The 11,946-nt window shown below is 35.1% G+C and overlaps 1 protein-coding gene across 5 annotated transcripts in view; it reads right to left on the bottom strand.

The window, feature by feature from the left end:
• PTBP3 (polypyrimidine tract binding protein 3) overlaps positions 1 to 11,946 on the bottom strand; it is an 86,275-nt gene that overhangs the window by 49,047 nt on the left and 25,282 nt on the right. The gene's annotated exons all lie outside the window — the stretch shown is intronic.

Raw genomic sequence — 11,946 nt, 5'->3', positions numbered from 1 at the left:
TGTATGTATTTACATGCAAATAATCTGTGTAGCTTTCCTTAAGAATCTTGACTTTTCAATAGCTATATATTTTTTTAAGTAGGACATAGATACAATCTACTTCTATATTAGCTAAATTCTTTATAATCAGTGATTTTTTTCATCCATTAATCCTCAAAATCATCTTTAATGTGTACTATTTCTTAAACAACTACTGTTTAAGTAATTTTCTCTTTTTTTCAGGTAAGAGTTTTAACCAAATCGCAAATCTGACAGATAAGCCTTTTCATTGTAACCAAAGATCTACCAAGATTTAAAACACTACTTTTAGAAAGGACAATAAGTACCGTGTACAAAGTTAAAATCAACCTGTTTCAAATGGTACTATTTGTTTAGCTTGGTCAATTTTTAAGAACAAGTATTTTGGCCCACTGGATAATAAAACTGAACCCTCAAACAATCCTACAAATGTTAGAATACCAATAATGCCACAGCAGATAGTTAATATGTAGAGATGTAAGCAACACTTCCATAGTGAATAACTTCAGCCTTTGCTGAAGACAGACAAATGTGTTTGTTTAATAGAAATACAATTATTTGAACGATTCCTATATTAAACATCCAGAAATTACTCCCTTTGGATACTTTACCAGAAGTTTATAGAGACACCTTGGGACAAGAAGAAGGAATCAGCTGGGTGTGGTGGCTCACGCCTATAATCCTAGCACACTCTGGGAGGCTGAGGTGGGAGGATCACTTGAGCTCAGGAGTTCAAGACCAGCCTGAGCAAGAGTGGGACCTCATCTATACTAAAAATAGAAAAAATTAACCAGTCCTGGTGATGCACATCTGTAGTCCCAGCTACTTGGGAGCCTGAGGTGGGAGGATCACTTGAGCCCAGGAGTTGGGAGTTTGCAGTGAGTGATGATGACGCGACTGCACTCTAGTCCAGGCGACAAAATGAGACTCTTATCTCAAAAAAAAAAAAAAAAAAAAAAAGAGGCAGGAATCAAGTAAGCATGTAGGATGAAAAAAATTGAAACCTCCACATCCAGAAAGATTACAACTAAAGCTTCACTTAAAGCACATGTCTCCTTGATAATACCTGAGATGTAGATATCAAACTTTATAGTTTGCTGGCTACCTACAGATACAGAAAGTAGATTTTGCAGTTTTAAATATAGTAAAAATTTAAATGTGCCCAACCATTTTTATATATGAGAAATTTGGTAAAATATGTGTTACTAACAGATGTATATCTTCTATGCATATGTGAGTTTAGTATTAACATGTTTCTATCTGCAAATCAAGTTAATTTGATCTTAGAAACCACTTGCAGGTCACTCTAGCTCTTTCTGGACTTGTAGGAGTATGTTAAAATGTTAAAATTAACTAAATGTTAATTATAGGTGGAATGTACACTGAAATATAAAAGACCAAACAATAAAGACTCTAGGAGATAATGTAAAGGAGTATCTTCATAATCGTGGAGGAGGAAAGGGTTTTTTAAACAAGAAATAAAAAGTACTATTATAAAGGAAAAATATTGATAAGCCAGGCAACATTAAAATTAAGTATTTAACAAAGGACATTAGGAGAATAAAGAGGCAAGTCACAGAATAGGAGAAGATATTTGCAATACATATAAAACAAAGGATATATATCTAGAATTTACTAAGAAAAAGAAAAAGGAAATATAAAACAAAGATACTAGGAATCAGTAAGAAAAAGTCAAGATAACAGAAAATGGGAAGAGACTTGAACAGGAATCTCACAAAGTGGTAGACTGTTCCAGAGAATTGGGACCCTTTCTTTTTCCTGGGAAAGAATTATTCATTCCCATCCATGGCTTCTTGTGGTAGGAGGATAACTCTCTGCCCCTTTGATATTGAGTGCAGTTTTATAATATCATTTGGCCTATAGAATATGAATAGACATGACCTACACTTAATCCAAGCAGAAGCTTTAAAAATATCAGTCATTTCTGCCAGTTTTTTTTCTTTTTCCGTCTGAAATAAGAAGAGCGTATCTGTAATAGGAGTTGCTCTTTCAACCTGATTCCCGGAATAACAAGTATAGCTCCATAATAGCCACCACCATTATAAGTGAACAAGAAATAAATGTTTTTCTGGCTGGGCACCGTGGCTCACACCTGTAATCCTAGCCCTCTGGGAGGCCGAGGTGGGTGGATCGCTCGAGTTTGAGACCAGCCTGAGTGAGACCCTGTCTCTACTAAAAATAGAAATAAATTATCTGGACAACTAAAAATATATATAGAAAAAATTAGCCGGGCATGGTGGCGCATGCCTGTAGTCCCAGCTACTCGGGAGGCTGAGGCAGTAGGATCGCTTAAGCCCAGGAGTTTGAGGTTGCTGTGAGCTAGGCTGAGGCCATGGCACTCACTCTAGCCCGGGCAACAAAGTGAGACTCTGTCTCAAAAAAAAAAAAAAAAAAATGTTTTTCTAAGCCACACACAAGTGACTACCATACCCAATAAACATAGGAAAAGATGCCTGACCTCATTAGTCATCAGGGAAATGCAAGTTAAGACCACAATGAAATATTAAAAAGACTGACAATATCAAGTGTTCATAAGAATGTAGAGCAACAAAAACTCTTACATAGGGGTGTTAAATAAGTACAATTTAGTGGGAGTGCAAACTGGTACAACATGGAAAACTGTCTGACCCAGTCTACTAAAGTTGAATATCTGAATATCCTAAGATCCCTATGTATTCTATTCCTACGGTTACTTCTGAGAGACTGCCTGCTTATGTACACGGAACATATGAGACTATGTTCAGCAGCATTATTTGTACTGGCCAAACTAGAAACAACCAATGTCATCAACTATAGAATGGGTAAGTGAATTTTTGTAAATGCACGTAATGATCATACAGCAATGAGAATGAACTACTACTCCACACAATAACACAGATGAATCTCACTAACATAAGAAGTCAGTCACAAAAGAATATACACTATATTGTTGCATTTATATAGGGTTCAAAAAAAAGTCAAAACTAAACTATATATCTATATTCCACAGAAGGAAGTTGGACCCCTTTCTTATACCATACACAAAAATTAACTCTAAATGGCTGTCTACCTAAATGTAAAACTATAAAACTCTTAGAAGGCATCACAGGAGTAAATAAATCTTCATGACTTTGGGTTAAGAAATGGCTTGATACCAGAAGCACAGTACAAAAGAAAAACACAGATAAATAAATTGGATTTTTTTCAAAATAAAAACTTTTGTACTTCAAAGAATACCATCAAAAAATAAAAAGACAACCCAGAGAATGAGAGAAAATATTTGCAAATCATATATATGGCAAGGGACTAGTATCTAAAACATCTAAGAATGCTTACAACTCAACAATAAAAAGGCAAATAACCCAATTAAAAAACAGGGAAAGGATTTAAATAGATATTTCACCATAAAAGATATACAAATGGCCAATAAGCACGTGAAAAGATGTTCAACCTAATTAGTCATTAAAAAAATGGAAATCAAAAACAACTTCAAATAAAAAACAAGAACATAATATTACCACATACCTATCAGAACATCTACAGTAAACAGTGGCAATATCAAATGCAGACAAGGATGTGGAAAAAACGGGATCTCTCATACATTGCTGGTAGAATATAAAATGGTATAGCCACTCTAGAAAACAATCTGGTGGTTTCTTAAAAAACTAAACACACATTTAGCAATCTGAAAAGATGATATGCACTATGATTTGACTTACAGCATTCTTGAAATGATAAAATTATAGAGATGGAAAACAGATCAGTGGTTGTCAGGAGATAGAGGTGAGTGGGGGAGGTGGCAGGTACAATTTATAATAGGGTACCATAAGGGAGATCTTTGTGATAGTGGATTAGTTTTGTATCTTGATTGTGATGGTATACATGAATTTACACGTGCAATACAAAGAAATAGAACTATATATAGGCACTATACCAATGTCAACACCCTTGTTTCCATGGTACTATAATCAAGTAAGATGTAACCATTGGAGGAAACTTTGTAAAGGATACACAGGACCTTTCTATAGTATCATTAGAACTTGCCATGCATCTCTAGTTGTTTCAAAAGCAAAGCGTTAAAAAAAAAAAGAAAAAAAAGAAAAAGAAATACTCTGACAACAAATACTTGAGCCAAAGGATTCCTACTGGCTTGAGAGTCTTCTTACTAACTTAGAACAGAGTCATTACTAATCCCTGTACTAAAGCCTTCCACAATACTTTGTTATAGCTCATCCCTACACTATGCTTCTGTACAATGGTAGTCCAGAAGGGTTTCCTTCAAAGATAATAAGCAGCTTTCAAAGCAGAACTACATAGGTTTCTTATTGGGAATCTATATGGAAGGAAAGAAACATTACAAAAGACAACAACAAACATAAAAATTATACAACTTTAAACTGTGACCAAATAGCTTTTTGTAAAGTGAAAGAAAAATGTAAGAAAACATAACAGCCTTTCCTAAATAAAAATACAAAGTGATAAAATAGCTCAAGGGAAAAGCAAATAAGAAACCTACCAAAGGAGTTAAGAGACAGTGGTGAGAAAGAATAATGCAGTATCTCCAAAGTCAAACATTTCAAAGAGAAGGATTAGGAAATCAAATGCAAACACCTTTCCACTACCCAAAGAAGTTACCTGCAGTGAGGAACCAATACTTTCTATAATTTTGATATCAGAAAACTAGAATCTTGAAGAAATGTTCAGGAAAGTACTTTCTTGGAGGCAACTGAGATTTCCTGAAAGGCATGTTTCACCCCCGAAGATTCTTAACTAGAAGGTCTAGGCTGGAGTCTAGGCACCTGTGTATTTCCAAAGCTCTAGAGCAAACTGTAATGTACAGTCAATTGAGAACTACTATAAACAGATGCTGTAATGACAGATGCAAAATGGTAGTTAAAAAGGTAGTCTTCTTAGACTAGACAAGATCTAGGTTTGAATTCATAGTCCACAAACTTAGCTTACCTTTTTATGATACTGCAAATTATTTAATCTTTTAAGCCTCAATTTATTTGTAAAATGTGGATCATAATGATACCCATTCTCATGGGTTGCTCTGAAGATTGTTATTTCTAATACATAGGTCTAATTATTAAACACTGGCAAATAAATACTAGTGATTAGTCATTACTCAGTCCTTTCCAAATATGCCAATAGTTACATGTATTCAATGCAATTAATACTGGACAGCAACTGCCTAAAGGTTAGAGATATTCTTTCAATAAAGGAAACTTTCAAAATTTTAAAAGGAAATGCCGCCTTACTATCCAAATTACTCCAAAATTTCCTTCCCAGATAAATTCATAGGAAACCTGATTTTGATTAAATGTACTTAAAACTAAAATCAATAATTTTCACATTATGTAATAAACTCTTTAAAATATTCATTTCTAATAACTAGAGTTGATACCGTCTGTATAGAATTATATAGAAGATTTATTCAAGTCTCATTTATGGTTAACCTTTGAGGAAAAGAAAGAATAAAGCACGTATCTGCTTGTGCATTTGAATTTTTCTTGCAGAAAACTACAATGAGCTTTGTTTGGAGGAAAAAAGTCAACTTTTTCATTCTAACCATCCTTTTTTAGGCATCTTTGCATACTGATCCAATAATCTCAGAATAAATCTGCAAATATTAAATAGCTAGATTATTTCTCATTTTGATAATTCATTCATCTTAATGTGCACATTATGAAATAATAATATAAATCTATGCTTTTCTCCATAATCTTTTTGTTTGTTTGTTTTGATACAGGGTCTCTGTCATCCAGGCTGGAATTAGGATGCAGTGGCATGATCACAGTTCACTGCACAGGCTACATAATCCTTTTAACTGAAAAGCCTGTTCCATGTTGTTATACAGTCTTTGTCGCAATTATTTTTAATAGATTATTAAAATGCTAAATGGTATCCTTAACTATTCCCCTATTATTAAACACATTGGTGTTACTTCCAACTCATCAATACAAATTATGCTGCTAAAATTCTTGAATATAGGATTTTGGATTTTATATTTTATCCACACAATAAATATTCAGAAGTGAAACAGACTTTTCCTTGTTGAGTGAAAGGTAAAACTGCAAGAAATCGCAAATTCCTATAGAACAATGTAGAGTAACGTCAAGTTACTACTACACAAGTGACTACTAAAAAGCATTTTTATTTTTATACAAGTTTTTCAAATATTGCTAAAATCAGCACATGACTGCCTCATTTTAATATGACTAAGAGTTTGTGCAGTAAAAAATTTAACCTTGTCCAAGAGAGGTGTGGCTTTTGTGCTATCCTTCTGTGAGGTAATCTCTAAATCCTTGGAATGTCATGCCTGAGTGGACTAGTTTTTTTTTCTGCCTGGAGGCCTTGGGTCACCAGACAGTCTTAGGGTGGTGGCTAGCCACACTAGAATGATCAACAATAAGATTTAGGGAGGGGGGCTTTGGGTCACGCCTGGAAGGGCTGGAGATTAGACAGAGATTAGCAAGCAATCAATTATGCCTATATAATAGAGTCCCAATAAAAACTATAAACACCAAGGTTCAGCTTGGTCAGCTTCACTGGCTGATAATACTCAAGTCTACTGCCACACATCATGCTGGGAAAGTTATGTGTTCATGGAGAGAGGACAATAGAAGCTAAGGTTTGGTACTTCCCAGGATTCCACCTTATCACATTTCTCCCCTTGGCTGATTTTAATCTGTAGCCTTTCCCTATTGTAAACCATGTCCTGTGTATAACAGCTTTCAGTGAGTTCTGTGACTCCTTTTAGCAAATTATCAGAACAGAGGGTATCTTTGGGAACCTCCCAGACCTGCAATTGGTGTCAGATCTGAGGGCACTCTTGTGTGGAATGTATTCCATAACTTCACAGTTGGCTTAACTTTTCACATGGTTAAATGATGAAATCAATAAATATAAAATTATTTATTTAACATTTAAAAAAAACTTACTCTTCATCTTTGAATTACTACTGGACTTACAACTATAAAAATATTTTAGTCTGAAAATGTGATCAAATATTCAAGTACTAAAAAATCAGAAATTTAAATATATATGTTTACATTAATGCAACATCTTAACCGTCACATTCAAAATGTAAACTGTCATTCAAATGGTGAATACTGCAAAAAGTCTTCTAAATAAACAATTAAGTTCAACAATTCTACTTAAAGTCTATTTCAGTAACAACAGGAAAAGCCTTTAAAACAGAATAAAACACACCTAAAATGCTGTATAAGTAAAGGACAACCCTATAAAATCAAATGAAGTGTTAGAATTGCTATTTTTGCCTTATTACATGTCAAAGACAATTAAAATATAAGATCATTAAGTTTCATATCTGGAAATTCTGTTTTCCATCAGAGATGGGGTTTATCATTGATCATATAGAATAAACAAGATATTTCTCAAGTAATTATATTTTCCCCTAATAATTTCAGAATATGATAAAACACAAAAAGAAAAAACTTACATTTGAAAATGTCATCATAAAAAATATTCTGATATCCAAAATTTACTGGCCAAGTTTTCTTTTAAGAATTCATTTTCAAATTACAGAAAACAAAAGCTTTTTGATATTATAAAAATTAAATCCAAGAGTCACATCACTTTGTAAAACTTTATAAAACATTAGTAAAACAGAGTAATATTAGTTCTCTAACATTTCTTTTAATTAAAAAACCTTTCCTTTCATAGATACAAATTCTTTCTCCTAAAAACATTATCATTGCATATAATTATAGACTACTTCAGTACAATATAAAAAATTTCTGGAAATTATACTTAACATTTATATGCTAAGTGTCTGAAAAGCAATTTTCCATTATATTAATAGTAAAGGAGGCCGGGCAGGTTGGCTCACGCCTGTGATCCTAGCACTCTGAGAGGCTGAGGCAAGTGGATCGTTTGAGCTCAGGAGTTCGAGACCAGCCTGAGCAAAAGCGAGACCCTGTCTCTACTAAAAATAGAAAGAAATTAGCTGGACAACTAAAAAAAAAAATTTATATATATATATAAAAATTAGCTGGGCATGGTGGCATATGCCTGTAGTCCCAGCTACTCGGGAGGCTGAGGCAGGAGGATCACTTGAGCCCAGGAGTTTGAGGTTGCTGTGAGCTAGGCTGACGCCACGGCACTCTAGCCTGAGCAACAGAGTGAGACTCTGTCTCAAAAAAAAAAAAAAATAGTAAAGGAGAAACAGTGCAGACCTAGGTAAAATTGAATCTCTCTCCCATAAGGTTTGACTGTTATAAGAGATTATGGTTTAAGGGCAGAATGGAAGATGCTAAGTAGAATGAAGACACTAAAAAAATGAAGGAGGCTGGGCAAGGTGGCTCACACCTGTAATCTCGCACTATGGGAAGCCAGGCTGGAGGATTGCTTGAGCTCAGTAGTTGAGATCAGACTGAACGAGACCTCATCTCTACAAAAAAAATAGAAAAATTAGCTGGGAAGGTGGCACACACCTGTAGTAACAACTACTTGGGGGGCTGAGGCAGGAGGATCACTTGAGCTCAGGAGTTTGAGGTTGCAGTGAGTTATGATGAGGCTATAGCACTCCAGCCTAAGTCACAGAGCAAGACCAAGGAAAAAAAAAGAGGCAGGTAGGGTTTGTGCTACTACACCTGGGTCTTTTTTTTTTTTTTTTTTTTTTTTTGTCGTTGGCCTCAGGGCCAGAGCCTCTATTTAAAACAAACAAACAAATAAAAAACCCTGTAATCCAGCTACTCAGGAGGTTGAAGTGGGAGGATTTCTTGAACCCAGCCTGGGTTACACAGCAAGCCCCCTGCCCAAAAAATAAATACATAAATAGAATTTTAAAATAAAGGAAAATTTGGTTAGATGAGTGATTGTAGACCACCAAGAGAAGGAAACTGTTAAAAGGGGAGGAGAAAAAAAGACTGTACCACAGGTAAACAAATTAACAGTATTCAAAGAAAGCCTCAACAAGCCAAAAATGAAGACACTGGGGCCTGGGGAGTGGGTTTTAAAGTTAGCAAACAACACTGGATCAATAGTCCCCTTAGAAACACACAGTAAATTTACATAAATCCAACTGTTCTTTTGTGGACTTGTTAGCTCTCTGACTCAGTCAACACACTAATCAGCTTCACTGTCTCAAGTATCAATTATTGAGGCTCTCTCCAGTTGAAGAATAATTCACAAGGCCAGCAAAGCAAACAAATAATGTAAGCAGCACAAATAAAGTGTTTCATTATCAAATTTGATGGGATTGGTTTTTATTTATTAAAGTGAGAGTATTAATATGATAAAAGGCAATCAATACAACTGAGAAACAGCCACTGAAGTAACATGTAAAGAAGATTGTGAAAATAGCCATTAACCCATGGTTATACTTCAGATAGCACCTAACATGCATATGAAATTCAAGAACAAGACATCATTTGTTTAGATCAAAATACTATGATTATGAAAAACAGGCTACCAAAATACTGCTTCCTAATTTTCCAGAATCCCAGAACTTTTTTTTAACTAAAAGGATCTTAAACACTAAAATAAATATCCAAGTTTAACCTTGGGCCAAGGTAAAGTTTCTAGCAGATGATATATGACCCTGTGTGAACACTTCCCAGAACAGAAAGTCTCACCATACTATATATACTTACTGATTATGATCTCCTGATTGCTCACTTTTATGTACTCCTCCACAGGACTTACTACAATGTTTTGTATGTAATCGATGTTCAAAACTTTTTTGCTTAAGAAATGAATAATAGCTATAGAAATAGGGAATAAATAGATACTCATTGAGCATTTCAGATTACTTGTGCAGCACTAAATGAAACCCCAAGGTTTTCTTGAACATTTAGTCTTTTGTTAACATTCACCATTCCACAGCCTCCTATAACTCTAAATGCATCCAGAGCCCAAAGACACTTGCTACTGGGAACTCTACCAAATGACCCTTACAAATGACTCTGAAACCACATCCTCACATACAGTGGGGCCCCCTCAGCAACCTACAGCTACTGAGTGAGTGTGATTATCCCTCTACATAATCCCTAAAGAATAGTTATCAAATTATTCATTTGTGATTTTTTTCCTTTCCAAGGCTGCCACTGTTGAGATTGTAGGACACTGAGAATAAAAAAGGTAGTGGTTGAAGATAGCACAAATTCTTCAAATGTGCAGCTGTGGCAATGTTTAAGGTCCCTGTTTATGACACAGTTTCAATAAAATGATTTTTTTTTTTTTTTTTTTTTTGAGACAGAGTGTCACTTTGTTGCCCTGGCTAGAGTGAGCACCGTGGCGTCAGCCTAGCTCACAGCAACCTCAAACTCCTGGGTTTAAGCAATCCTACTGCCTCAGCTTCCGAGTAGCTGGGACTACAGGCAACGCGCCACCATGCCCGGCTAATTTTTTCTATATATATATTTTAGTTGGCCAGATAATTTCTTTCTATTTTTAGTAGAGATGGGGTCTCACTCTTGCTCAGGCTGGTCTCTAACTCCTGCCCTCGAGCGATCCACCCGCCTCGTCCTCCCAGAGTGCTAGGATTACAGGCGTGAGCCACCGCGCCCGGCCCAATAAAATGATTTTGACTGCCTTTGTTTTATACAGCATCTTAGCAACAATACTTTAATGAATAGCAAATTCCTCTAAAAAGCCTTCTAATTCGTGACATTCAACCAAAATGCCATTCATTTGAATATTCATTCAGTTCCTACTATTAATATATAGGTATAGCCCTTACATATTGAAATCAATATGTATAAATGTCTTAGCAATAATACTTATTCATTCAACAAATTCAACCAATATTTATGGAGTTAGTGTGTATTGAGGGACAAGTGTACTTAGAAATATTTGCTGATGAATTAGATACGGGGTTTGAGAGGAAGAAAGAAGTCAAAGATGTCCTGGTTGTCCTAAATAGGTCTCAATGTAAAACATTCAGTCCACAGACATTTTTAAGATTAGATACACATTCTCTAGTTCTCACGACTCTGCAAAATAGGTATCATTACCTCCCCAAAAAAACTAAGATTCAGAGAGTTTATATAATTTGATACAAGTATAAGAGGGTAAGTGGTACAATCAGAATCCAGGTCTGACTTATTTTTCACTCCACATACTTGTTTCTCCTTCAGTCTATACAAATCTCCCCTCAATATGTTATGCCAACCCTCTGATCCACTTATTCCACATCTAGACAACTTATATTAGAACTTAGGTGAAGATATATGTACGTAGTCAACCTTTATAAGAGCAAAATAAAAATACGATGATAGCTAATATTACTATTCATAGTATCTGTCAGGTACTGTTCTATGGGCTTTATACATATTTCATGTAATCTAAGAAGCTTTTGATTTTAAGACCCTATAATTTTATCTAACATCTAGAAAGAAAAAATGCTAGCCTGGCACAGAGGCTAACACCTGTAATCCTAACACTTTGAGAAGCTGAGGCAGGAGGACTGCTTGAGGCAAGGAGTTTGAGGAACAGCCTGAGCAACATAGCAAGACCCCATCTCTACAAAAAATTTTTTTAAATGAGCCAAGCATAGTGGCCTGCGCCTGTAGTCCCAGATACTCAGGAGGCTGTGGCAAGAGGATCACTTCAGCCCAGGAGTTTGAGGTTGCACTGAGTTATGAGGTCACTGTACTCTAGCCCAGGCAACAAATTGAGACCCTGTCTTAAAAAAAGAAGAAAAAATACTGCTGCCAATTAAATTATAATACCTATCAGCTTAAGATGTCAGAAATATTATGAAAAAATATGCCTTAGAATCAATGAAATATCAAATCCTCACAAAATTCTAAGCATTAAAGTACTATTACACTAACTAATGTTGCTATGAAATATTATATCTCATGTCCCACTTATTAAAAATACTAGTTCTATCCCATTCTACATTTAAATTTTTTTTAAGAGATGGGGTCTCACTATGTCACCCAGGCTGGCCTTGAA

This window comes from Lemur catta, chromosome 10, assembly GCF_020740605.2.
Source record: "Lemur catta isolate mLemCat1 chromosome 10, mLemCat1.pri, whole genome shotgun sequence".
In the NCBI taxonomy this organism is placed as follows: Eukaryota; Metazoa; Chordata; class Mammalia; order Primates; family Lemuridae; genus Lemur; species Lemur catta.
This window is presented reverse-complemented; position numbering and strand designations above follow the sequence as displayed.